The sequence below is a fragment of the Schistocerca americana genome, chromosome 2, assembly GCF_021461395.2.
Source record: "Schistocerca americana isolate TAMUIC-IGC-003095 chromosome 2, iqSchAmer2.1, whole genome shotgun sequence".
Lineage (NCBI taxonomy): Eukaryota > Metazoa > Arthropoda > Insecta > Orthoptera > Acrididae > Schistocerca > Schistocerca americana.
In genome coordinates this window covers 198,007,109-198,033,330 of record NC_060120.1, presented here as the reverse complement: position 1 = coordinate 198,033,330, position 26,222 = coordinate 198,007,109, and positions in this window count along the sequence as shown.

Genomic DNA, 26,222 nt, shown 5'->3' with positions numbered 1-26,222 from the left:
GCTTTGCTGTAATGTGTGCAAATGTCACTAGAGACAGTATCACTCGCCAGTTTATCTGTCCCACGACAGTGTACATCGGAACCACACTTTGTTCTTTCATTTTTTTTCTTCTTTGCATTCTCTTGCTAGAGCGATTTGTCCGAGTAATCACACGAGAAACAGAGTCTGGGATTTTTCGACCAATACCAGGTACGCTGGTAACACAGTAGAGGGAGTGCCTGGGTAAAGAGAAACATCCATAAAATCTAGCACAAAACTGGAACATGGAAAGCAGTGTTGATTTAATTCTGCGATAATTCACTGAGGTGACAAAAGTCTTAGGATACCTCCTAATATCCTGTGTAACCTCGTTTTGCCTCACATAGTGCAGTAACCTGACTTGGCATGGACTAAACAAGTCATTGAAAATCCCCTGCAGAAATACTGAGCCATGCTGCGTTTATAGCAATCGATAATTGTGAAAGTATTGCCAGTGCAAGATTTTGTGCATGCACTGATCTCCCAATTATGTCGCACAAACATTCGATGCAGTTCATATCAGGCGATCTGGGTAGCCAAATCAATCCCTCGAATTGTTCAGGATGTTTTTCAAATCAGCTGCGAACAATAGTAGCCCAGTGACATGGCGCATTATCGTCCATAAAAATTCCATCATTGTTTGGATACATGAAGTCCATGAATGGCTGCAGGAGCTCTCCAATCAAAGGTAGATTCAGTTGGGCCAGAGGACCCAGTCCTTTCCATGTAAACACAGCCCACACAATTATGGAGCCACAACCAGCTTCCACAGTGCCTTGTTGACAACTTGAGTCTATGGCATCATGTGGTCAATGCCACACTCGAACGCTACCATCAGTTCCTACCAACTGGAATCGGGACTCCTCTGACCAGGCCACCGTTTTCCAGTTGTGTAGGTTCCAGCCGATGTAGACAGGAGCCCAGTGGAGGCGCTGCAGGCGATGTCATGCTGTAAGCATAGTCACTCGCGTCGGTCGTCTACTGCCCATTAACGCCAAATTTCGCGAACTGTCCTAATGGATTCGTTCGTCGTACGTCCGACACTGATTTCTGCGGCTATTTCAAGCATCGTTGCTTGTGTGGTAGCACTGACAACTCCATGCATATGTCACTGCTCTCGGTCGTTAACTGAAGGCCGTCGGCCATCATGTTGTCCTTGGTGAGAGATAATGCCTGAACTTCCCTATCCTAGGCACTCTCTTAACACTGTGGATCTCGGAATATTGGATTCTCTGTCGATTTGTAAACTGGAATGTTCCATGCATCTAGCTTCAACTACAATTCCGCGTTGAATGTCTGTTAATTCCCGTCGTGCGGCCACAATCACGTCGGAAATGTTTTCACATTAATCATCTGAGTACAAATGACAGCTCCGTCAATGCGCTGATCTTTTATACCTTGTGTACGCGACACTACCGCGATCTGTATGTGTGCATATCCCTATCCCATGGCTTTGTGACGGCGATGTATGTCTCAGACAAAAAAACATGAATGTATTTGTAGCATATATTTATATATGTGGTGGCTCTTACCAACATAGTACTTTAATGCGTATTGAACCTTGCTATACTATTGACATCTGGTCCAAGTGATAGTGCAGGTTGTCTACATGAAGGGCAATGACATCAAACCAAGATGGCGGTACGCAACTCTCCTCTTTAGCAATGAAGTCCTCATCATCACGTAACACACCATTTTCACCTTTCAATGACGTCATCATGACCCACCGCTCCCCCTCCCCATTTCCCCCTCGCCCCTCACTTGCCAATTCCAGTTTTATAATTTAGTCGGTATTAAATATAAATGCTGGACAATCTCATGAGATTCCATCTCACATGTGAGCACACAATACAAAAGAAAATACGAATAATATTTCCACATTTGATCCTCTCTCCCTCCTTCTCCCCCTTTCTCATTCTCCCCCACTCTCACTCTCCCCTACTCTCACTCTCTCACTCTCACTCTGAAAAGGAAATACTGTACTATACTATCATTAAAATTCATATCATATGTAGGATGTAGTGTCATTGTTCAAGCGCGTTCCCATTACAGACTCTATAGATCTGCTCTCCTCGTTATTTGACGGCAGTGTTGTGGATTTATTCAAGCATACTCTGACGTCATCGTATTTCTTGTATGGTGGAAAATATTTCAAGCAGACGGACAGTGTTGCGATGGAAAGCCATTAGCTCCAGTTGTAGCCAATCTGTTCATGGAGCACTTTGAAAACATGACAATGGACACGGTTTCCGAAAAGCATATTTACTTTTATCATTACGTCGATGACACGTTCGTTGTCTGGTCTCATGGACGTGAAAAACTGGGAGAATTCTTGGACCACATCAACAACGTCCATGACAAAATCAAGTTCACGATGGAAATGGAGACAGATGGTGCCTTGCCGTTTCTTGGTGTCCTCGTCCGCCGAAAAGCAAATGGGTGCCTCAGCCGCTGCGTTTACCGGAAACCCACCGACACAGCTATCACCATCCGTCGCAAAAACGTTCTGTTCTGAGGACCTTAGTGCATCGAGCCGAAACTGTCTCAGATTCTGAAAACTTGCCGAAGGAACTGACCAACTTACGGAAAGTATTCAAGGAAAACGGCTTCAACAACAGCCAGATTTCGCAAGCTATCTTTCCGAAAATACGTAAGCAGAAAGACTCCGAGGAGAACTCGAAGACGTTTGCGTTCTTGCCGTTCTGTGGCTCAATAACAGGAAAGATAAGTCGGCTCCTAATGAGGCATAAAATCGATTCGGTCTTCAGGGCTCCAGCAAAAATACGGCAACTCTTGAGGTCTGTGAAAGCCGACATAGGCCTCAGAACGCCAGGAGTATATAAAATACCATGTGGGTGTGGGCGGTTCTATATCGAACAGACTGCGTACAACTGAACAGCGCTGTGTAGAACACGAGAGATGTTTTCGTCTACGGCACCCAGAGAAATTAGCGTTAGCAGAGCATGTATTAGGAAACTTCCGTCGTATTGCATTCAACGAGACATCAATTATCACACGGGCTAACAGTTTTTTGGGATAGCATAATAAATGAAGGGATTTAAATAAAAATTTGTGACACCACGCTCAATAAACACGGCGGCCTGCAGCTAAGCACAGCGTTGGACCCGGCCATCGGAAGCTTGAAGCGGGAGCGGCGGCCGCACAACTCAAACATTACCAATATATGGTGCCGGTGCGAATACCAGTGACGTCACTAAAGGCAGCGCGGCTATATAAGGACGGCAGCAGCAACCAGAAGACAGTCACCACTTGAAAATGGCCGAAAACTCGTAGATTTTAAACCACTTGACATGGCTGGAAGCCCGAGAAACTTTTATTAGTCCACATCATATGTGCTCTTACAAAATAAAAAAAGACGGCTTACAATATTGCCACTCTACCTCATCATAATCAGTAAATTTCATCCCTCTGTAGTGAATACCTTAATGTGGTAACAATATTATAGTATAGAGAGGGCATGAAAGAAAAAAAATCAAACAAAAAAATACTGCATATATAATTTTTTTTTATAAACTTCTTTAAAATTTTTATACAATAAATCACAGTTGGCTTTTGTCTGCAGCACCAATCGCTTGTCATGATACACAGTCACACAGTGGAAACGTACGAATTAAATCATCTTATTCAACACTTTTTAGAATATCATCTATTGCAATCAGTAGGTTGTCACAGTTTGAGTAAATATTTAATGTGACTCCATTAGACACCCAAGTAGTGACTGTTGTATCAGCCTCAATAAAAATCGAACTGTATACTACATGAATAATATGTTGTAACAATCAAACTGTTTGTCGTACTGAAACAGTCCGTTGTAATAAATACATTTATTTATATCACTCACTTCAAAAGCAATGACGTTTCTGAATCTGTAAAAGACCCCCTATTAAGCAAGTGTGTTTCACGTTCACTTTTCAAAAAGTGTTAAAACTGCAAGCAAAATCAATGACTTTTTATATGAAAAACAAACAATTTTGCGTTGCATATTAAACACAGAGCTACAACAATCTTATTTAGACATCAAATGCTAATATCTCTTACAATTCGACTACATAATACATTACGAATTGGAAATGAAAGCCGGCCGAAGTGGCCGTGCGGTTAAAGGCGCTGCAGTCTGGAACCGCAAGACCACTACGGTCGCAGGTTCGAATCCTGCCTCGGGCATGGATGTTTGTGATGTCCTTAGGTTAGTTAGGTTTAACTAGTTCTAAGTTCTAGGGGACTAATGACCTCAGCAGTTGAGTCCCATAGTGCTCAGAGCCATTTGAACCATTTTGGAAATGAAATTTTAATATGCATAATTTGCTATGAATAGCACACTACTATACCGAGCCAACACGTCCCAACAGGTCAAAAATGTGATTAATCACCAAGTTCTATCTTGTCGATACAAGCAACATATTTTGGTTTTCTACATTTGCAAGGAAAATGATCTCAGAGGTATGCATGCTTAGAGATATGGGAACTCCTTCTGAAATGTGCATGTTGCATCTCCACATTTCAAACAAAGGTGAACAAATGTTCGCTTTCAGGGAATTCGAAAGCACATGTTGTTGCATCTGCTGCATGCTTACATTGGCTGGACAAAGTTTTTCTGTAAAAAAGAAACTATCTCTGTTTAGATAGCTTCCATTAATCCAAGCAGCTGCATCTCGTATGCCAAAACAGCTGTCAGTAGTCGCTGAGTGAGTGACGTAAGACAAAAGCCAAGCCGAATACTATCTTGCAGCTGCACACTGTTAAGCATCCAAGTGGGACCGGTAAGGTTGACGCTATAAATCGGCCTGTGTTTTGAATTCTCCTGTGAAATCAGGCACGATCCCTTGCCATCTGTTCCCAAGCTCCAACGCGTGCTGTGAATTATATGAACTGTTTACAAATCTGGAAAATGTATTTTGTGTGTGGATCTTCGATGCAGTGCTCTCACACGGACGTTCCCATCCTACAGTTGAAATGTTCACTTTATTATACGCTAATTATTGCCTGTAGCTTTCATTGGTTCATGTTGCACCAACTATGAGTCATTATTACGTCAGTCAACACTACAGCAAAATCCAGTTTACCATGGAGAAAGAACATAACAGGGTGCTGCCCTTTCTTAACGTTGCGTTTTACAAAAAGCTTGGCGATACACTCGAACACAGAGTGTACAGAAAGTACCTATACACATCCTTGAACCAGTGCCCTACGTAGGATAAATCCGCCCTATACACTTTAAAAAAGGCCAACCGAATCATGTTGAAGAACACTTGAAAGCAGACCTACAAAACCTCACGTCCATCTTCGAAGCTACGTGTTACGAGACGCATTTGATAGATAAAACTACTCTGACAAACGATGAAGGTTCAGGAAAGAGTAGAAGGAAGTACAAAATACAGTCCTATTACCAGAGTCTACGACAAACAGTCACGAGACCCTGTAGGGCAAGAAGTGCAGCCTTTTGACAGTTGAAGCGATGCTAGCGCCCCAAGCTGCTAGCCTATAGAAACAGAAGAATGACGTGATGCAAACGGAGAACTTGCTATTTTTAATACTGTTTCTTCCATATTTATTAGTCACTAAACGTGATGGTGAATTTTCCGATGTTAATAGGAAAATGTAATTAAAGTAATATCCTATCTGCTGTTAGTATCACTCTATTGTAATAAAATTTCAGTGCAGAGTAATACATATTGCTTTATTTGCGGTAGCAAGAAACAAAACGCGAACGATATTCCTCAATTTGGTTTTATTGAAAATCGTTCAACAACAATATTGCTGATGTCGACAAAGTAGACAAATAACAAAATAAAATGTTTACGCTCTTCACGGCTATGCTGCCGAAAACGATGGTCTTCACTACACGATATTTCGGCGATTCATCTGGCCGTCATCTTCAAGAGCTATCGCTGTGTAATCAAAACACACCGGAACTGAAGGAACATTAGAAACGGCGGCTCTTTATACCCCGGGTATACGCCACTGCGCCTGCACGAGAAGCAGAAGAGCTACCCCCTGCGAAGCGAAGAATTGCAGCGCCGCTGGCAGTAGAAACTGGTGAAAGTGATAAATCGCAAATTAAGATGTAGCGGGTCGAAAACCAGGCCGTGGTTGATTTATATCAGATAAAATACGGTTCCATATCCAGCTTAGAGGAAAATCTTTATCTCTATTAACAATGTCATCAGATAATCGTACACTACTGGCCATTAAAATTGCTACACCAAGAGGAAATGCAAATGATAAACGGGTATTCATTGGACATATATATTATACTAGAATTGACATTTTCACGCAATTTGGGTACATAGATCCTGAGAAATCAGTACCCAGAACAACCACAGCTGGCCGTAATAACGGCCTTGATGCGCCTGGGCATTGAGTCAAACAGAGCTTGGACGGCGTGTACAGGTACAGCTCCCCATGCAGCTTCAACACGATACCACAATTCATCAAGAGTAGTGACTGGCGTATTGTGACGAGCCAGTTGCTCGGCCACCATTGACAAGACGTTTTCAATTGGCGAGAGATCTGGAGAATGTGCTGGCCTGGGAGCAGTCGAACATTTTCTATATCCAGAAAGACCCGTACAGGACCTGCAACATGCGGTCGTGCATTATCCTGCTGAAATGTAGGGTTTCACAGTGATGGAATGAAGGGCAGAGCCACGGGTCGCAACACATCTGAAATGTAACGTCCACTGCTCAAAGTGCCGTCAATGCGAACAAGAGATGACCGAGACATGTGACCAATGGCACCCCATACCATCACGCCGGGTGATACGCCAGTATGACGATGACGAATACACGCTTCCAATGTGCGTTCACCGCGATGTCGCAAAACACGGATGCAACCATCATGATACTGTAAACAGAACCTGGATTCATCCGAAAAAAATGACGTTTTGCCATTCGTGCACCCATGTTCGTCGTTGAGTACACCATCGGAGGTGCTCTTGTCTGTGATGCAGTGTCAAGGGTAACCGCAGCCATGGTCTCCGAGATGACATTCCATGCTGCTGCAAACGTCGTCGAACTGTTCCTGCAGATGGTTGTTGTCTTGTAAACGCCCCATCTGTTGACCCAGGGATCGGGACGTGGCTGCACGATCCGTTACAGCCATGCGGATGAGATGCCTGTCATCTCGACTGCTAGTGATACGAGGCCGTTGGGATCCAGCACAGCGTTCCGTATTACCCTCCTGAACCCACCGATTCCATATTCTGCTAACAGTCATTGGATCTCGACCACCGAGTGTATGAGAAATCGGTTTGAAACTTTCCTCATGTCAGCACATTGCAAGTGTCGACACCGGCGCCAACTTTGTGTAAATGCTCTGAAAAGCTAATCATTTGCATATCACAGCATCTTCTTCCTGTCGGTTAAATTTCGCGCCTGTAGCATGTCATCTTCGTGGTGTAGCAATTTTAATGGCCAGTAGTGTATTTCGAGGGATTCTTTGAGCACACAATCCTAATAACGAGAAGCCGGAGCAACAATTTGCGTCTCTATAACGACATGCCATGCGCTTCATTTGAGACAATGTTCGGCGACGGCAAATTTTTCATGCTGGAGCACATGTATGCAATGCTGATGTTCCACACATCCGTCATGAACATTGCTAATAGTCTGTCCAACATAGGCCTTTCCACAATGTCAGGGAACTTTATAAACTCCAGGCTTTCTCAATCCCAAATCATCTTTAACAGATCCAAACAGGTCTCCAGTCTTGGCCAAAGGCAAAAGAACACTTTTAATGTCGTATTTCCTGAGAATTCTAAAACTTTTTGAAGAAATACTTCCAGCAAGGGGTAGAAAAGCAACTGATATACTAGTTCACTTGATGGTCCAAACTGAAAAGCACGATTAATTTGATGATCAGTATATTCGTTGTGCTGGATACAGCCTTAAAATGGTCCATTTCGTGTGTCAAATTACCGGAATGAGAAATGGCATAAGCTCACTTGACCAATGTACGTAGAACTCCCATGCGCTGATGTGGTGGATGACAACTCGTAGAATGAAGATAGCGGTGGGTATGTGTGGGTTTGCGTTACACACCATGTCCCAAGGTACCATTTTCTTTTTTATGTACTAGAACACCCAAGAATGGAATAAAATGCTTTCCTCACAAATCTCTCGCTCCAGAAAGTCCACCAAAGAAAAGAGGGAAACAAAGCTACTAGAGAGTGATCTGCACAGCATTACCAGAAAGCTGTGCGGGGACGCCAAACCGCCATTGCACGATATTGTTGAGTCACAATCCGAACATACCACTCCCGACGATCCGGGACTACCAGCAGGCGAGGCGTGTGGAAGTTGCGGCCCGGATTGCAGATCCCTATAAGTGCGGGCAGCGTGTCGAAACTGCCTTCTGCCCGGCTGTGCGCCGGCTTATAAAGCCGGTTGGCGAATGGATTGTTTGGGGATATTTTCTATCACGTTAGTGGCCTAGGAAAATAGTCCGCTTTTTGATCGCGACCTCTTGCGCTGCTGTCGATCCGCGGTGACCGGGTAGCGGGCCCTGCCTGAGACACGAGGCTCAGCCTCGGTCGTGCCGTAAACGTTTGCGTTGGTTTCACTCTGTGTGATGAAGGCATCCCACACCTCTGTTCTGACACGCGGGATGCCAATTTCGCAGGCAAACGGGACGGACGCTGCACACACGGCTCACAGTAACAGAGTCGTAACCGTACCGTCAAAAATCGTTTAAGGCGTGACATGAATTGTAATAGGGTGCGTTAAAGTTCAAAATGAGCTGATTATGATTATAGCTGCGTGCTTAGCGCGTACTTACTGATGCTTTACGCCTGTTGTAGTTAGTTCACGAGTTTTTATAGAGAAACTCGGACTCATTTTAATACATTCAGGATTTGACACAATTTTTACACTCTTGGAGATAAGGTGTTACTTCTTCATATAAATGTCTTTTTGACCTTGTCCTTGCTTCTATGTCTTGCGTGCACCTGTCATGTTGATCTTTCCTGTTTCCCAGGCGTCAAATTACGTCTTTCGCTTCAAGAATCTCTTTTTCAAATCATGTCCACCTGCGAAGGTTTCTTCTTATCTATGTGCATATCTTAAGCTACAGCTCGCACATGTTCCATTATATTTAGCGAAAACCCTATTCCTTTTCACTTTCGGCTACCACTGCTGCATCATCAGTCAACTGCATTGTGTTAACTCAGTGTCCTTGATAAACAATAGCAGCCCTTTATTCCGCTCATTCCATTTCCACAGTACAAAATAAACATCAATAGTGACAATGAACATCCTTGTGTTGCATATTTCCTGCATTGTTTTTGACTTCTGATACAAATCTATGAGTACATACTACTAAAATTCGCTTTAAAGGAGCATAGTGACCTAGTTATCCGTAATCTGTTATCAATACTACAGTGCCTTAAAAAGGAAAAAACAGTTTTGCTTTTTCTGTACTTGTAAAATGCAGCTGTTCGGCAATTTTTATTTAAGTGAAATAGTTGGGATTGTCTTGGAACATCAAACAATGTCGATACTGCATCCCACACTAATTTATTGTTGTCTACTTTATGAACTGGCACACCTCAAAATGGAGAGCACAAATGGAGAGCACAAATTCTTGTGCAGATACTGCGTATCCTTCTATATTTCTTCATAAGAGCGGTCCTTCTCTCATTTATAAGTAACTTCTTGCTCCCAGGGAGTGAAAATAAACGATTATTCTAAAGAAATCAACAACACTTGCATATTGGTCCAGAGAACATTTTACACTGTTCGTAAAATATTATAATTATTTCTTTGTTTACACCCACATACTGTAGCCTAATGCAATCCACAACGTTTCCTTTCTCTCACGAAACTCCATATGACATGGTAATTTTAACAATTCTTGGCTATTTCTACACGACTATTGAATTACTTGCAGCTACACATTTCCTTAGCCAGTCCAGAAGGTAACCCCAAAAATGTCTTTGTAAACGTCAAGTATGAAACTACATAGGCCGTATTGAAAGAGTTGTCGATTACTTTTCTGCAATCCGGAAACGCCAGACACATTTGTACAACAGTAACATCGTGAGCCGACTGGTATGGCCGAGCGGTTCTAGGCGCTTCAGTCTGGAACCGCGCGACCGCTACGGTCGCAGGTTCGAATCCTGCCCCGGGCATGGATGTGTGTCCTTACGTTAGTTAGGTTTAAGTAGTTCTAAGTTCTAGGGGACTGATGACCTCAGATGTTAAGTCCCATAGTGCTCAGAGACATTTGAACCATAACATCTTGAAAAGGTAGATAATATCTGAGATATTAAGTTCAAAAGGTTCAAATGGCTCTGAGCACTATGGGACTTAACATCTAAGGTCATCAGTCCCCTAGAACTTAGAACTACTTAAACCTAACTAACCTAAGGACATCACACAACACCCAGTCATCACGGGATATTAAGTGACGAAGTTCTACAAACATTACGAGTAATTGAAATGTTAAAGTTTTTCTCGCATGGCCGAGAATATAGCCATTCCAAAATTAGCATTTATTATTCTTAACATAATTGACTTTCCTCTGAGCAAAATTTGGAATCAAAAAAGGGATATTTTCGGATTCCAGTTTTGGTTGATTTTATAGTTCACAGCGCCACAATAAGTATCTCCTCTCCATATACTCGTGCACAATGGTTTCGCAGTAAGTCATGTTTACACAGTCCAGCCACTTGGCAGCACGGCAGTAGCGAAGTTGTAGAAAATCTCTGAGACACAAACGAATTACGGACATTAGCTGCGAGTGGGCGCTGATTTAAATCAACAGGAAAAGTTGAAAATTTTCGCCTGATCAGGATTCGAACCCATGTCTCTTCCTTACTAATCTGATGCTCTCACCACTTTTTTTTTCCTTTTCATTATTTTCATCCGTACTGCTCGCTGCGTTTCCTGTGTGTGGATGTCACATGACGTTCGTTGAAGTTGATCGATGATGTCTTCATCAGTTTTTTTTTTTAAATTAGAGGTGGTAGCTAATCCTCTGACCGAACACGCTGGTCTACCGTGCCAGCACACTGACCCTACTGGACACAGTGGTTATCGCAAATGCACGTACTACCCTAACAAGCCTCCCGTCAGGCCCAAATTTTCAACATACCCACACACTAGTCTGTTCTGACCGCTTTGTCCGTACGGCTTAGTGGTCACAGCATCTGCCTAATAAGCAGGAGACCCGGGATCAGATCCCGGTCTGGGATAAATTTTGAACTTTCCCCATTGATTTCCCCATGATCCAGCGAAAAGCAGCGCGATTCGTCACATGATCCAGCGAAAAGCAGCGCGATTCGTCATGGGGACATTTAGTCAGCGCGAGAGCGTTACGGAGATGCTGAACAAGCTCCAGTGGCGGACACTTCAAGAAAGGCGTTACGCAATACGGAGAGGTTTATTATCGAAATTACGAGAGAGCACATTCCGGGAAGAGATGGGCAACATATTACTACCGCCCACATACATCTCGCGTAATGATCACAACGAAAAGATCCGAAAAATTAGAGCAAATACGGAGACTTACAAGCAGTCGTTCTTCCCACGCACAATTCGTGAATGGAACAGGGAAGGGGGGATCAGATAGTGGTACAATAAGTACCCTCCGCCACACACCGTAAGGTAGCTCGCGGAGTACAGATGTAGATAGTAGATAGATTGATTTAAATCAATACTCACTCGCAGCTAATGTCTGTGGTTCCTTTGCGTATTAATTTATAGTGGCTTGTGGATCAAAATGGTGTCTGTTGTTTCGGGCTCGTCCGAAGGAACAGGCACGACATATATAAATCACTGAGAGTTTCGTGACTCATACGTTAGACCTTGCTATTACCATACGTCCAAGTGGTCACCGAACGTGTGGGCGTAGTTGTCCGCCGATCAGGTATCAAGCCAGTTTTCCGAAGCAAAAAAAAAAAGTTCTTTGCTCAACGAAAGTTACAGTCGACAAGCTACATACCGCAGGAGTCTACGAAGTTGGCTGGGAGCGTGATTTAACGTATGTAAACAAGGCTGGGAGACCAATTACAACATGGCTATGTCGACATAAAGATACATTCTGTAGGATCCTGCCCACTCGTCTGACATAGGGTGCCTAGGAAGCTGTTTTCTTGGATAGCTAGACAACTTTCATGCGATTCTTATTAGTTGAGTTTGTTACAGTAAATTGATTTGACAATACCTAATTTTCCTTTTTCACAATGGAGTGTCGCAAGCAGTTGGCAACATGCAAATAATCAATGTCCTTCGATGTATAAAATTTCCATGCAAGCAGTTAATATAGATCACAAGTCACGGCTCGTCGTCTAGTGCCCGTCTTGTAGTGCGACTTTTCTAAAGCGGCCGAGGCTTTCTCGAGCGGCGCTTATATCCTCTTCGTATAAGTGCCGCTCCTGTCGTGGTGTCGTCCTAGTCAGTGTTTCATTTTCTGACGTCGTCTCACAGCCTTCTGTGCTGCAACGTTTCGGGCCGACGTGCCGACGCTTGATGTTACGCTGGAACATTCAACTAAGGCAACACACCGAGTGCCAGTGAAATACTAATGCTTCAATTCTCTTCTCTTCCGTTTTTCTCACAATCCACTTTTCACTACTATATAATCTTGTGCTCCAAACGTCCATTCTCAGAAATTGAGAGGCCATAGAAATAGCGAAGCTACCCGCCAACATGAATAAAGAAGAAGTGCACATTCTTCCATTGTCTTGGTTGCGAGCACTAACAGAGCTATGGAGCGGCAGCATTCGCAAAGCAACCCACACAGGCGAACGAGACACCATAGCGGCCGCAGGTGCACAGGGTACTAACACGCCTCAGCCGGCACCAGGCGGCGAGTAAACAGCGCTGCGTCACAGCTGCTGTCCCTTTCCCGTTCGACCTTCCCACCAACGGCAAAAAATGAAACAAACGCCAAAAAAGGGCTCAAGTTTTTTCTCATTCAGCACTCAGCATAACATCCTGAGGAATGCTTTTGCAACAGCGGTCAAAACGTTGGAGTGTTTTACATACTGACAATGTGGTGACATACTCTGAAGAAGCTTACGCTTACATTACACATTAATCCCGGATGTTTCCACCCTTCACCTTTATGACAGCTTGTATTTTGCTGGTGCCACTTATTCACTGCTTTTATTCAATGCAGTGTCAACGATTTGGTTATATTTGTAGCCTCTGTTTGAATTTACTTGCTGTAGGAGAGGTAGGTTTGTTTATGAGCATTGGTGGCGCTACCTTAATTTTGAAGACATAGTGCTTTGTAACTCCTTTTAGGAGGTCTAATTTTAGGCAACAGATTATGTAATCCTCTCGTTCCCTGCTGTCCTACATTCTGATTTATTAAATCATCTCATTCGACAGTTACTTCTGAATTGCAAATCCTAACACTTTTGATTTGAGATGAAACATATGATGAGTACTACATGATTTGTTTTGTTTTTTCTTCTTTTTCTATTCTATTGACTAAAATATTATGCTGCCCGTCTAAGTCCTGTCTGTCCTATAATTTTGTTCTGTGACTATTTTTCAAGATCTTCTTTATCTCTGCCTTCTGATTTCACAAGCAGTTTTCTTAAGCTCTACCTTATCGTTTTCTTCTCCTTTTGGAATAGCTGCCCGATTCCCTCTAGCGACTGAGAAACAGATTGGAATTAAAACTTCTAACGTGCTGTAGTCGCAAGTGTTTTAACATGGTGTGCACCTTTCCTTCCTAAATAATTTCCAGAATTACTTCCACTCCTAAATCTGACTTGTACTACTACAAGGCAGTTAAAGACTTTCAGCTGCCGTTCGTATTGATAAACTATCAGGAACACATTGCCTTGTTTCTTTTTTATTTATTCAAATCTTCAGCAGTCCGCTTCACTTTGTTTTACATATATTGTAGGGTCTTGTATCGCAAGGAAGCAAGGGAGAGGATCTTGTTATGGGTGGCCGGTATCCTCTTCACAAGTGGATCAATACAGTTCTTTATTTACATGAACTGGATGCTGTTACTTAATATGAATAGAGTCCATGTTTTGTTGTATAAGCTCATCAGTAATAGTCCTCTTTCGTACTGATGTAATGTCAATAAAACCAGTCCCATTGTAGTCACTAATCTAGTCGTTATGTGCTGTCATAGCCTGTGATGAAGTAAAACCCGCTCTGCGAGAATGCTGACAGACGCCAAACAGGATGACTGAGTGAGTGAGGCTCTCGAGGCAGTTGCGGCTTAAATACATGCGATCGAGAGAGCACTGGTGGCGTGTTGCTTGTGGGTGTGTCTCTGGCCACTCTCGCGATAGGCGCGCTTGATCCAGCGCCTACTAATCGATCTTCGCGCTTCATCTTTGCCGACCGGTGTGCTGGCGTGAACTTACGCCATCATATATACACTATGTGATCAAAAGTACCTGGCCACCCGCAAAAACATACGTTTTTCATATTCGGTGCATTGTGCTGCCACCTACTGCCAGGTACTCCATATCAGAGACCTCAGTAGTCAGTAGAAACCGTGAGACAGCAGAATGGGGTGGTCTGCTATACTGTCTCCATAAATAAAGAGACTTATTTCCGACAGTATACAGTCCTGTCACGGTCGCCACTTTATAATATAATAAATAATGGAATAAATGATAATAAAATGTTGAAATTCGTGGCTTTTTAAAATGTATTGAATTAATGAGATTAATTTTTCGGCATGAATGATAAGCACAATAAGCTGAGCTATGCCTGGAAATAAGTTCGTATTAGTTCATATTATTTTGCGGGGGGGAAGTAGTTTCTTTCTCTGCTTTAGATTTGTGCTTACCCTTCTTTATAATGCTACGTTTGGTCGCTGTGTTCACCTTCAAGTCTTGACCGTATTCCCATTGAACTCATCGGATCTTCGTAATTTTCCAAAGCACACAGGTGGGCTTCAGTTCTTGTCACTATCACACTCATACTATTTGACATAACAACTCACACGACCTTTCTGTTAATAAAACAATGCTTCATTTTTGTAAACGGAAATACACACTCCTCACTTATTCATAGCGACCCCAAAATCGCGGTCTACAATTACTCGCTTAAAATGGCGTGCTTCTCCGTCGTTCTCTAGCTGACCGCGAATCCCTCCTTCCTACTACTGGTACAAGAAAAAACTCCTCCGTCTTTTAACAACTGAAAATCAAAAATACATGACGGTAGGCATAGGCTCTGCGCTGGGCTACCGCTTCATCATTTCTCTGTGCCTTTAAAGAAGACGGAAACATAAAAGAAATGCTAAAGGTTTATCACACCGCGGAACTCACGGACTTCGAACGTGGTCAGGTGATTGGGTGTCACTTGTGTCATACGTCCGTACTTGAGATTTCCACACTCCTAAACATCCCTAGGTCCACTGTTTCCTATGTGATCGTGAAGTGGAAACGTGAAGGGACACGTACAGCACAAAAGCGTACAGGCCAACGTCGCCTGTTTACTGACAGAGACCGCTGACAATTGAAGAGGGTCGTAATGTGTAAAAGGCACCCATCGACCCAGACCATCTCACAGGAATTCCAGACTGCATCAGGATCCACTACAAGTACTTTGAGAGTTAGACGGGAGGTGAGAAAACATGTATTTCATGGTCGAGCAGCAGCTCATAAGCCACACATCACGCCGGTAAATGCCGAACGACGCCTCGCCTGGTGTAAGGAGCGTAAACAATGGACGATTGAACAGTGGAAAAACGTTCTGTGGAGTGACAAATCACGGTACATAATGTGGCGATCCGATTGCAGGATGTGGGTAGAGCGAATGCCCGGTGAGAGTCATGTGCCAGCATGTGTAGTGCCAATAGTAAAATACGGAGGCGGTGGTGTTATGGTGTGGTCGTGTTTTTCATGGAGGGGGCTTACACCCCTTGTTTTTTTGCGTGGCACTATCACACCACAGGCCTACATTGATGTTTTAAGCATCTTCTTGCTTCCCACTGTTGAAGAGCAATTCGGGGATGGCGATTGCATCTTTCAAAACGATCGAGCACCTGTTCATAATGAACAGACTGTGGCAGAGTGGTTACACTACAGTAACATACCTGTAATGGACTGGATTGCACACAGTCCGGACCTGGATCATATAGAACATCTTTGAGATGTTTTGGATTGCTTACTTCGTACGAGGCTTCACCGACGGACATCGATACCTCTCCTCAGGGCAGCACTCCATGAAGAATAGGCTGCAATTTCCCAAGAAACCTTCCAGCACCTGATTTAACGTATGCCTGCGAGAGTGGACGCCGTCATTATGGGTAAGGGTGGGCCAACACCATACTGAATTCCAGCTGTACCGATGGAGGGCATCACGCCGTGTCATTTTCAGCCAGGTGTCCGGATACTGTTGATACATACATACATACATGGATACATAGTGTATGACTGCGACTGGACGCAACTTTCGAGTTTATTGAGTTACACATTCAACAGCACTCAATTTTAGTGCACATTTCACATTTTCTTAAATCATCACAAGTTGTAGAGGCAAGTTGTAGAGATAATTCTAAAGCTGTCGTTCAGCAACGAAACGAAGAATTATGGCGAAATATGGTAACAAACGAGCAGACTATCCGATAATAACAGAATATACATTTACTGTTTAATTCGTAGCAGTAGGTCCATTGCACAACAATATAAAGTAGGAGTCGTAGTTCTTTAATCTGTAGGCCGTTATCAGGAAAAACAGCCCACATAAAGGAAACTGTCAGTACAAGAAGCGTAGTATCCACTAACGTCAGTGAGCTGTTGAAAGGGTTGAGGAAAGGCGATGCTTTAAACTATCTATTCAATCACAGTGCATGTGACGCCTTAGTGTCGGCGCTTCGTGCCAACGAGAGCTCTTCATAACGTCGCGTCCTACATAAGCGTCAAAAGCGACCAACAGCGTGCGATGTCTGGGTGTTCGACAAGCTGCAGCATCGGGCGATACGCTCGGGTGTCCTGATTGCGAGCGACCATCTCCCGCTACAAGAAGACTTCTAGAGCGGACCAGCTGTTTCTACAGGGCGACGCCTGTAAACCGTAGGCCATGGTAGCTCAAGAGTAAGGCACCAAAATTAGCATTAGTTAGGAAAGTAAGGTGATAAACGAGTGCTGTGCAGGAAATTTACAAAGGGAGCAATCTTCATGGAGAATTTCACAATTATTTATATCATCAGCTACGAAGGTCATCAGACAAATTATTCGAGTATACAGGGATGAGCAGAGACACGTTAGACTATCTCATCAATAAATTAAAGTCAAGTGTTTCTTAAGTGACCAAGAATTTTCAATAACAGCAAGAGCTGAACAATGACTAATAACAAGCAGTTATAAGTGGTTTACATAAGGTGTAATGGTTATGTCGCAGGTCATTAACCTCGTTTATCGGGGGTCTTGCATTCGATACTAATTGCTGCAGATATTTTTACTGCCTGAAAGACAATCCTAGCATCTGTTAGGTGTACTTTTATTTACACTACTGCATCTCAAAGTATGTTTTTAACGTCTTGCCAAAGTACTTGACCTTTAAGTGTGTACTCACCAATCTCAATACATAAAAGCCATCAAACTGCAAACAGCTAGACTAATACATAAATAGTCAATCTGTGTTTCCAATATTCAGGTACAATACGTACTTTTCTGGAAATATGATGGCATTATGCTTCTGAAGAGAAGGTATTGCCATCTGCTAAATCGATACGGAGCTTCCGAAGATGACTAATTTGTGAAATGATTTGCTTAAAAGTAAGAGATAAAATAGATTAGAGAAACATTTGATACCCCTTATTTGCTGTACGTGATTTTGAGCATCACTCAAAGGCGCGCCGAAATCCTTTCATATGCACCATAAAGTATGTGATCCTAAAAATCTTCCGACTATAGAAACAGTTCAAGATATCGAAACGAGGTTTTTTCACAATGACAGCACGTAAAGAAGATGTGTTTTATTGTATGATTAACGCTTGAAAAGTTTTAGTTAAGCGAAGTCAGAGTCCCTATAAATTACACATTGAGTTTTTTTAGAATTTTCATAACCAAACAAAGAGTGAGAAACGGGCAAATGGTGTATCAAAGTGTCCCACTTGAGGTCTAGTTTTGCAAAGAGATATTAATTTCTTGAAGGTAATCAGGATAATTAAGGAAAAAAATTAGGGATTTGAGGAAAAATTGAAATATTTCACCGACAGCTGCTGGTAGTTATGTAAATTAAGAGTCAAAAATACATCTCGTCAAAACCTAGCTTTTTTGCACATAGAAAGGTACATTGATGTGATACTTAACTGTCAGAAGTGCTTCCTTGGAATCAACTTCTAAATTTAGAATTTTCGAGAACAGAAGACGCTAGGAAGGTTAATGAGGTGTCAACGTCATGCATTCTGAATAAAACATGAAAATAAGGAAATGAAAAATCGATCAAATATTTCGTGAAAATATTTGTCTAACATAAATAAAACAGACCAGAGAAGCATTTGACGTGCCTTGGAATGTTGCTCAAAAAATCTACAGCAAATGAGATGCATCAAGTGTTTTTCATTGAGTGAGGTGGGTTGTGGGTAGCATACTGAACTCCCATTCGGGAGGACGACGTTCGAGCCCGCGTGCGACCATCCTGATTTACGTTTTCCGTGATTTCTCTAAATCGCTTCAGTCAAATGCTGGGATGGTTCCTTTGAAGGGGCACGGTCGACTTCCTTCCCTAATCCGATGCGACCGCTGACCTCGCTGTTTGGTCCCGTCCCCCAAATCAACCAATTACCCAAATATTTTTGCAAGATGCTTTATTTCTTACTTTTAGGCAAATCATTTCACAAATTACTCATCTTCGGAAGCTTAGTATCGATTTACCAGATATCAATACCTTCTCCATGTCAAGAAAAGTACGTAATGTATGTGAATATTGTAAACACACAATGAATATTTACATTAACTGAATAACGTTTATGCATATGTTATGCTGTTGTGTTTTACTAGGAATTTTCTGGGTTTTATATACTGAGATCATTGTGTATACACTTAAAGATCCAGTAACTTAAAGGTCAAGTACGTTGGCAAGATCGTAAAATATAGTTTAAAATACAGCGTAAAGAGTATAGATAAAACTTAGTACACATAACAGATGTTAGAATTATATTTCACTCATTTATAATACCAGAAGCGGCTAGGATCGAAACCACAACCATTTTCGCACCAGGTTAACACTCTCTGACACTACCGTTACACCACAGACACCTCATGGAGATATCTCTAATTGCTTGCTATTAGTCAGTCATTCCTCCACACTTATCGGCTACTGAAAGTTCTTGGCCACATATTCGAACGTATGTCTGCTCATCCCCATATACTCGAATAATTTATCTGATGACCTTCGTAGCTGATGATACAAATAATTATAAAATTCTCCACGAAAATTACTCCCTTTGTAAATTTCAAGCACGGAACGAAGCGAGGAGAGAAGTAAAAACACAACCTCATGCGACAGCTGAAATGTATATTTGGTAAGTCGTCCAACAGTTCTCACAGTGATCATGTGAGTCATCATATGAAAGGTTTGAGTGTAGAGCTGAGACTTTTAGATGTGGCATTCTGTTAAAAAGTGTTTATTGGACACATAATTTGTGCATCTCTGAATATCAACAACACAGATAGCACATTTTGTGACACGCAGTGGATGCACATTAAAAAATAAACCTGCTTGGAGACGGGCTTGATCCTAGGACCTCGTTTTACGCACCAGGTGTTTATATCTGCGGGACTAATTCCCAGATATAATCTGAACATATTATGTATTACGAACAGCATCGATAATTTCTGAATATTAGTTTTTCGTAAACGGCATTTTATGCTTCTGTCTATTTTTAGTCTAGGTCATTAACTTGACTTACGTTTAAATATGGATCGAATGGGTAAGAAAACTTACTACCCTTCTCCTATAAGAAGTGAAGCATTACCGGTTTTCCATCTTCTGAAGCAGCATGACATTTATAAAGAAATTACAGACGCCATCCGGGAAACACCCAGCATTCTATTACAGACAGAAGGCCACAGTTTGATTTCTAGCTACTAACTGAGCCTCACCTCAGAATAATGCTGTCCTACTTCACCTGTGTTCGTAGCAAAATTAGTGTTAGCTTCTATATCAAAGAGATTACCGCACGGATCATTTAACCTTCTCATATTTCTTCATTTTAGGGTTTCACACCTCACTCGGTAGCAACGGATCCCCTGTGGGATCATTTTGTTGTCCGTCTGCCTACTCGCTGGCCTGTCTGTCTGTCCGACTCTTAAGACCACTTTTCTTCAGAAATAGGTAAATTTAACACTTTGAAATTTATTTGACATACTGAGGTCTATGATCCCTTGGGGGGGGGGGGGGATGAGGAATTTTAGCTTCTATGTAATCCAGTCAAATTACAGGGCCATGTATGTCACATATTTAGATACAAACTCAGTCAAGACCAATTGGATACTGCATAGTGGTTTAGAATCATGAAATTTTGTGAGAAATACGGTTTCGCAGTAGAAGTAAAGGAAAAAGTCCGAGAAATGTTAGTTTGCAATTATATCGCCTAAAAATATTTTTTGCCCTATCTTTTCGTCTGTTAAAACCCATTTTTCTTAGGAACGGATAGAAGTATCAAATTAAAATGCATGTCAAATACTAAGGACTACGGTCCCTTGGGGAAGTAAGTAATTTAAGCGGAGGCAATGCAGTCGAGAGAGATGGCCAAATATGTCACACATATATTGATACTCTGAAACTAAGCTTACAAAAACTACAGACTATCTTTCTCATAATACGTTGGTCCTGACGCTCTAACGTTCGCTGGTACGTTAGCTCAGCGGGTTAGCTTCCCTCTGTAGTATAAAAACTGAGTGAATCGATCAACGATGAACTTTAACAGGTGTTATGGGACGTCCACCCCGAAAAAAATGCCACGAACAATAACGAACAAAAAAACAAAAATGAGGGGGGGGGGGAGGGGGGGGGGGGGGTTCGGCGGCAAAGGGCGCGCGTGGAATTCGAGAGGTCGGTGGAACGAATCATTGACTACCTACAGAAAATTTTAGTCTCCGATTTAACCAGCCTTCAAGTCAAAACGATGTGAAGATTTGCCAGAAGAAACACGTATTTCTTATACCATAGGCCCCCTTTCCCCAAATAGGTAACTAGGGTATCATAGAAATACACACGTCGCCGAAGTGGCGTCCAATAGAGCCACTACCACCAAGCTAACGAGCCACACGAAATATTTAGAGACTTTCATCAATACATGTAATTAAGTCTATACGAAATCGTCGGAGCGATTACTCGTACTTGCGGTTTTTATCCTTATTTTGACACAGTACGACTGCTGCTGCGAGGAACAAACTCCAAAATTTGATTCTCAGGCTAGGATTTTTACTTATTACGCGTTACTCAACATCTTGGTTTCGCTGTGCGAGTTTAGTATAAGGCGATCAATGTGAGGACGTTACATTCTTTGGCGCCAGTGGTGTGGCAGGTTGGTTTTCGCTAATTGTACGAAAGGTTTCCTCTTCGATACGCACCAGCGACAATAATTTTTACTTACACCGAGCGACGTCCTTCACCTTTGTCAGCGCCAAGTGCAGAAAGTCGGATCGGCCGTTACTCGGCATTCTGGTCAAACTTTATGTCCTCCCACTGCCGACTGGAGTGAAATCCCATTAGATTAGACCATGACAGAGGCAAATGTCGGTGCCATTTAAAATTCTTAACGCTGCGTACACTCAAAATGTGGCTTTTGTGTCATTATTGAAAAATACGGAATAAAAGCATCGTTAGGTGTTTGGATACAACGGCTTGGAGAATTTCCTTTGGTGCATCAAATTCCCTGTTTCTCATTTTTTTCTTGGTATCCAGATTTTTTTCAGGATTCTAGAACAAGACTGAATTCCAACAGTGGTTGCGAAACTCATTATTTTTAAAATTATGTATGCGTTTTTTTCAGGGACGAGAATAATAATGAGAAATATGCCAGAATGCATGAAAATGTGAAAAAGACGGTACTCGTGCCATCGCTTGCTGACCAATTGTTTCATATTCAACAAATAAGCTTATCTTTTAGCAAAGATCGGTTCTTTCATTTGAAATTATCGTATATGTTTGTGTTAGGTCCCAGTATATTTTCGTACGCCTGCCATTAATATTTTTTAATAAGATACTCACTTTGGATCAATTAGCAGCAGTTGTGAAAGTTCCAAACTGATTGCCGACATTTGCAGTTTTGGGTAAGTTTGCTGTTCTGGTCTCAGGGATTACAAAATTCGTTTCTCTATTACGCGTGTACTAAGTACACGCTATTAATAAAATTAATAATCGCTGTAGAGTGTACCTCCAAGTTCCACTTTTCTTTGGGTACCATTAGAACTATTGTTTCGAGATCGATGCAGGATGCTCGGTAGCTTATTATATTCATAGCATACCTCTAGAGGGAAGTGTCATTAGCAGTAACACAGCCAGTTAATATTTGCTAAATTTAGATTAATATTTTCATTGCAACGTGAACCGAAAGTGTTAAAATCAGTGAAGATGTCAAGTACAATGGAATATTTACTCTCTGAAAACTACCAGCTATCCGCCACGCCACACAGTTGCCACCATTCTAGCGCATGACAGAACGGGTGGGGAGAAACCGAAAATCGTGATGCACCGTGATCCCTAGCGACTCGTAACAAAGGATGTAGAACAGGATCCATTTTGTCACTATCGCCAACTAATAAATATTGTTAGCGTGGGCCCAGCAAGTGTGCTGTTAAAGCACCCACTGAAAGTCTGTCGATTCGATCTTTTGTGATCGAGGTTACTTTAAGTACTACCTACTGTCGATAATTTGCTTCCTCTCATCCGTGTTATGTAAGCACCACGTTATGTAAGCACCTTTTTCGTTCTAAAGTGTAAGATATTCCTGAATAATATGCCACGAACTGTAACATCTCAATTCTTATTGCTGCCTTCGTTGACTGAAACTTTGCTAAAGGGGATGGTGAAAAGAAAGTGTTGGTCGTGAATAACTTAAAACACTTTGGGAAAAAAACGCAATGCAACTTCCTGGCAGATTAAAACTGTGTGCCAGACCGAGACTCGAACTCGGGACCCGAGTTCGAGTCTCGGTCCGGCACACAGCTTTAATCTGCCAGGAAGTTTCATATCAGCACACACTCCGCTGCGGAGTGAAAATCTCACTCAGGAAACATCCCCCAGGCTGTGGCTAAGCAATGTCTCCGCAGTATCCTTTCTTTCAGGAGTGCTAGTTCTGCAAGGTTCGCAGGAGAGCTTCTGTAAAGTTTGGAAAGTAGGAGATGAGGTACTGGCAGAATTAAAGCTGTGAGGACGGGGCGTGAGTCGTGCTTGGGTAGCTCAGTTGGTAGAGCACTTGCCCGCGCAAGGCAATGGTCCCGAGTTCGAGTCTCGGTCCAGCACACAGTTTTAATCTGCCAGGAAGTTTCATATCAGCGCACACTCCGCTGCAGAGTGAAAATATCATTCTGGAAACGCAATGCAGTTTTTAAAATCTTTCTGCGAAACCTACTTCATGTCGCAGTAAAAATCTGTGACGCTCGAAGATAACTGTTTTCCTCTCAGCTTTTTTTTTTTCGTGAAACTTACACAGGTATGAACGAGTTGACAGTGTTGGTAGCGTTGTGTCTCCTAGCCCGTTATGCTCCTAATCGGACAGCAAAGCTTTGCAGTTGAGCATAACGAGTAGGCGAGGTCTCTCGTGAATTCTGTCACCTACTGTACATTCGGTTCTTCTGTCATAGTGGTTCCCAACCTTTCTTAGACTGTTACCTCTGAGTGCAGTCAGACATAGCTACTACCCTGCGCCCTCCCCTTCCCTCTGCCGTCTGTCAGCTCTACACGTTATCACCAACCTTAGCACCTAACTAAACTGTAGAATGAAAAGCTTTTCTGGGAATACTTTTATTTTTTAGAGTGATAAAAGATTAATGATATTTAGTTTGTATATGTGTGTGTTTGTGGGGAGGGGAGGGGGCAAACGTGGGGGGGGGGGGGGGGGGGGTGAATCTCTAGACTGAATGACGAAGAAATTCGTGGTGTATCGCAAGTGCTACCAACAACTCCTTCTCAAATAATGCAGTTAACTGTCCACTGTGAGGGTAGACACTTATTACGAAACATACTTCCCCTGCAGTACTCCTCTCCATTGCAGCATTTGCTTGATCTGCACACTGAGACTGCACTGGAAATCAATGAGTAGGCTGGACTACTGCAGCTGCTATCTACAATTTGGAGAGGACATTTTCTTTAGGTATTTAACATTTTTTATGTATATGTCTCACTTTAATCATCAGTTATGTGTGGAACAAAGCGCAACATGCATGTGCAGTGGGTGGACTATGTGGAAGACCTGTAACCTCCACCGTATTAATTGAGAAAATGTAATTACTCATAACTTACATAATCAGTATTAGTCTTACAACACTGTGATAATAGTAACGATCTTTTGAAAATAATTTAAATTGGTGACTGAAACAGAATCGAATCGTTTGGTTGTTACACCTAAGAAACTTTCATCTCGCCCCTCAGGGGTAACTACTCCAGGGTGGGAACCACTGCTCGACCGCTATCGAGATCAACCCCTTCAATGAGAATGACCTCCCTAAAAAAAGGAAGGCAGTTCCCATGGAACGTTCGGGAACCACATTAAACACAGTACATAAAACAGCGAGATAAAAACGAGTGAACTGGACTTCTAGCAGGACTACGACATTTACACAGAAATCAGAGAAACTGACGCAACGAAGTGAGCAGAACTTTTGAAACCACCAAATTAACATTCAAAGAAAGAAGTGTATAATCCGGTATACATTAACAGCAGGGAACAAGATTCGAGGTGCCGCCCTACTTAATTACGTCATCGATGTGCGCGTAGGTCAGTTGCCGAGTCCATTGAAGAGACAGAGGGTAAGGGGCTGGAATCTTTATGTTTCTCCTTTTTACGAGCCACTGCTAGCTCGGGTTGGGCATGCTGTTTACGACGAGGAAATACAGCATCTGCAATCGGGGGCGTAAACGGTTCTTGAACATTATCCAATGTAGGTGATAAATAAGGAGCCTCAGAGTCCCACTCCACAGAATGGGATCCTTCCAATTCAGATAGTCGCAGAAGAGAGGGGTCAGGCATCACGACATCTGGGTCGACAGGTAGTGGCTCCAGCCTCCACGAGAGGTACAACAGTGGGCCGTTCCGATCTCACCCGAACGGCTGGCATCAAGGGAACAGGTGTGTTTAGGGATACCTCAGATTGCTTCCTCACACCTGGGTGGTTTCGGAGGAGTTACCTCAACCGCACGAGGAACCAAGGAGAAACACTAGGTATCAACAGCAGCTGTTTTTGCACCTCTGACCCCTTAAGGAATGCAGTACTCAGCGCTACAAGACACAAAGCTGACAAACTTATTTCAGGGAGGGGTGACTGCGGGGAAACGCATTCGATTCTTCATAATCCTGTGTACGGCATCTTTTATGTTGCACAATGTCAGCTTGGCGACTACAGTTTCAGGACCATGCTGCGAAGACAATCGCGAAAATCCAGGAGCAGTAAGCTGCACGTCCCTCTTTAGTTTCATTTCACACAGTGAAGACGTAGCACGAATTTTGTGAGTAGGGGAAACCAGATCAACTAACGTCAATTTTCGACCTTTTGAAATGAAGATTTGAGTACAGATACCCACAGCGGGCAGTTAGAGTTAAGATGACCACTTTCATTTCAGAGAAAGCACGTCTTCAGTTGTCTTCTATACATTACATAAATGCAGTAGAGGGGAAGGAATCTTACGATTGACTACCATCTCCACTGAACGAATACCGCGAGAACGCTGCAATCAGTGTTTCTAGGCTAGGAGGTAGTTTGAGGTACTCACATGAACACTCGCCAGCCGACACGCGTATAGCAGAATCAGACTGCGTTAAGAGTGAAGGCAGTTCAGCTGAAAAGATTTTATCGATAAACTGTCGAAGTGTTCGTAACAAAGTTGCCGAATTTACTGTCATCTAGGAAAGTTCTGAACTTCAAATTATTATTGGGACTGAGAGCTGGCTAAAACCCGAAGAAAAAAGCTGTGAGATGTTTAGCAAGTCTTGAAATGTTTTTCGGGAAGACATATGAGACCCCATAGGAGGGGAAGTGTTCATTGCAGTTGACAAAAGTATTGTCTCTTGTGAGGTTGAAATGAGTG